We start from the raw sequence: 3,468 nt of genomic DNA, 5'->3' as shown, positions 1-3,468 counted from the left end.
AACAGAGATCCCATGGGCTGCACAGCACGGCCAAAAATTTTTTTTAAAAAAATATTAATTGCAATAAATTAGGAATGCATATTGTAGTCTCTAGAGCAACCACAAAAATATTAATTGAAAGAAATAGGTACGATAGAGGAAACACAATGGAGTAATAAAAAGTCTTGACAAATCAAAATAAGGCATAAAAGCAGGGCCAAAGGAACAAAGAATAAATGAGACACACTAAATACTCCACTAAAAAGACAGAGATCATCAGGCAAGATTAAAATAAATAAACCAACAAGAAAACTAGACTCAACTTCTTTAAAAGAAACACATTTTACTCAGAAATAAAAAAGAACAACGGATAGATTCAACAACATTAAAGAATCTCAAAAGCATGATGCTAGGCAAAAGAATGACTACTTACGATTCCATTTGTATGAAGTTCAAGGACAGGCAAAAAATTATCTATGATCATAGATTATTATAGAAGTCAGGATGGTAGTTATCTTGGGGATGTTACTGACTGGAAAAGGTCAGAAGGGAATTTCTAGTCACGAAGGAGATCTGTAGCGTGACCTGAGTGGGGGTTATAAAGATGAATATGTGTTTTAAAATTCAGCAAGATGTATATTTAAGATTAGTGCATTTACGGCATGCAAATTTTATTTTCTATAATGTGTGTATGCAATCATATATATGCACACACACACACACACCACCCCTTCTCCCCACTTTCACTGTACCACTGTCCTAGATCAGGTTTACCAGGAAACAGAGGCTGAGATGAGGGTAGCCAATAAATGGTTTACTGTTTCCAGAGTAGCACCTGTGACAAAGCAAAGGAAGCAGAGAAGGGTGGAGGGAGAGCCTGTACTGTGAGGCTTCAGCAAATCCCACTGGAGCCCTGGCATTGGCATGGCCTGCAGAGTTGTGCCCAGTTGAGGATAGGGAGTTGGATCTCTGCAGCCCTGTGTCAACCAGTCATGGGATGTGGGCTACGCAAGAATGTAACACCCAGGGAAGGACCCAGCTGTGAGCTGTCAGCAGCCAACAACCCACCCCCCTGGCCCCCAGGGAAATGAGGGCCGGGGTCATGAGGTGGGCACACCACAGCGTACACGGCAACCGCCCTGGTCCGAGCCACTGGCTTGCTGACCAGGACAAACACCCCAGCCCTCTCGCTGGTCTCCAGGTTCCCACTCTGGTCCTCATGATGATTTGTTCACCCCACCGCTGCCTGGGATAATTTAAGAAAATATTGGGATGGCCAAAAAGTACCTTCGGTTTTTAAGTAAAAATAAAAGACACTTTTTTCATTTTCACCAAGAACTTTATTGAACAACTTATTCACACTTTTGTTCCACTATCTTCTGCCATTTGTCAGGCAACTTCATGATTCCATCTTCCCAAAACTTTTGATCTTTTTGAGCAAAAAACTGTTCCAGGTGCCTTTTACAGTCTTCCAGAGAACTGAAATTTTTTCCACTAAGAGAATTTTGTAAAGACCGAAATAAACGGAAATCTGAAGGTGCAATGTCTGGTGAATACGGTGGATGAATCAGAACTTCCCAGCCAAGCTGTAACCGTTTTTGCCTGGTCATCAAAGAAACATGCGGTCTTGCGGTATCCTGATGGAAGATTATGCGTTTTCTGTTGACTAATTCTGGATGCTTTTTGTCGAGTGCTGCTTTCAGTTGGTCTAATTGGGAGTACTTGTTGGAATTAATCATCTGGTTTTCCGGAAGGAGCTCATAATAGAGGACTCCCTTCCAATCCCACCATATACACGACATCACCTTCTTTGGATGAAGACCGGCCTTTGGTGTGCTTGGTGGTGGTTCATTTCATTTGCCCCACGATCTCTTCCGTTCCACATGGTTGTACAGTATCCACTTTTCATCGCCCGTCACAATTTGTTTTAAAAATGGAACATTTTCATTACGTTTCAGTAGAGAATCGCATGCAGAAATACAGTCAAGAAGGTTTTTTTCACTTATGTGGAACGCGAACATCAAAGCAATGAACATAGTCAAGTTGGTGCAAATGACTTTCAACACTTGATTTGGATATTTTGAGTATGTCGGCTATCTCCCGTGTGGTATAACATTGATTGTTCTCAATTAATATCCCGATTTGATCGCTATCAACTTCAACTGGTCTACCCAACTGTGGAGCAGCATCCAGTGAGAAATCTCCAGCACAAAACTTTGCAAACCACTTTGCTGGGACATGTTCGATCAGTCATAGCATCTTCTCCATACACTGCACAAATCTTCTTTTGCGTTTCAGTTGTGTTTTTACCTTTCTTGAAATAATAAAGCATAATATGCCAAAAATGTTGCTTTTTTCTTCCACCTTCAATGGAAGAAAAAATGGTTACATAAAAATTCACCAATTTTGACGTCTTTTTAAAAATGCACGCTGATATGACAGCTGTCACATACAATCTAACAAAATTGTTTTGAATGAAGTTAAAGACAACTAGGTGCTACCAGAGCCATCTTGCGGAAAAAAATGAACGAACGTTTTGGCCAACCTAATACATCACATCCCATCAGATAAGCTCCCCACTCAAATCCCTTCAGTATCTCCCCATCACATCTAGAACGAGATTCTTTAGTCTGGCTATTAATCTCCACCTGGATCATCCACTCCAGCCACCCAATGCCTTTTGTGCAGAAAGGGGTGGCCAAGCCATCCTGGTTTGCCTGGGACTTGCTGGCTTTAGCACTGAAGGTCCCACAACCTGAGAATCTGCGCAGTCCCAGACACACCAGGACTATCGGTCACCAGAAGATTTGCTGATGAATTTGAGACCGCTAGGTGGCATTTTGGGGGGCTCTGAGGAGCTCTGGTTCTTTATGTCTCAGTGCAGAAAGAATTCAGCAAGAGGCAAAGTGATAGGTAAGAAGTGATTTATTAGAATAGGATGCTTGTGAGGCTTACAAGCGGGCAGGTGAGAGGGTGCCACACCATGAGAACTTAGTGGGCTACAGTTTTATAATCAAAGGAAATGTAGGGAGAGGAAAAAAGACCACCTTCTTCCTCATTCTTTTTTTTTTTAACATCTTTATTGGAGTATAATGCAAAGAGCATGTCCTAGGGGTCATTAACTTACTGAGCTCACTGGGCAGGATGTGGGTCTCAGGCCATCATGGTTTTATTGTTTTGGGGCATGTCTCATGCTTCTGTTGCATGGTTTTGTTGCTAAGCAAGCCTGCTTGGTTTCGTGGTTAAGCAAATCTGCTTTCTTGAGTGACCATTAACTTACAGGGTCTCCCATATCTCCCTGTGCTACGCGGCTGCTTCCCACTAGCTATCTATTTTACATTTGGTAGTTATGTATGTCGACAATACTCTCTCACCTCCTCCCAGCTTACCCTTCACCCTCCCTGTGTCCTCAAGTCCATTCTCTACGTCTGTGTCTTTATTCCTGTCCTGCCCCTAGGTTCATCAAAACCTTTTTTTTTTTTTTTTTTT

General features: G+C 42.1%; 1 protein-coding gene across 1 annotated transcript in view; it reads right to left on the bottom strand.

Moving 5' to 3' along the window:
• Positions 1-477: 477 nt before the first annotated feature.
• The window catches only part of LOC114487774 (uncharacterized), a 42,881-nt gene continuing 39,890 nt past the window's right edge, over positions 478-3,468 (bottom strand). The window contains exon 3 of the transcript XR_008619381.1: positions 478-564. The gene's annotated coding sequence lies outside the window, so the exon portion shown is untranslated. The remainder of the gene's footprint in view (positions 565-3,468) is intronic.

This window comes from Physeter macrocephalus, chromosome 14 (genome assembly GCF_002837175.3).
Source record: "Physeter macrocephalus isolate SW-GA chromosome 14, ASM283717v5, whole genome shotgun sequence".
NCBI classification, from domain to species: domain Eukaryota; kingdom Metazoa; phylum Chordata; class Mammalia; order Artiodactyla; family Physeteridae; genus Physeter; species Physeter macrocephalus.
The sequence above is the reverse complement of the archived record's forward strand: the minus strand, read 5'-3'. Positions and strand labels throughout refer to the sequence as shown.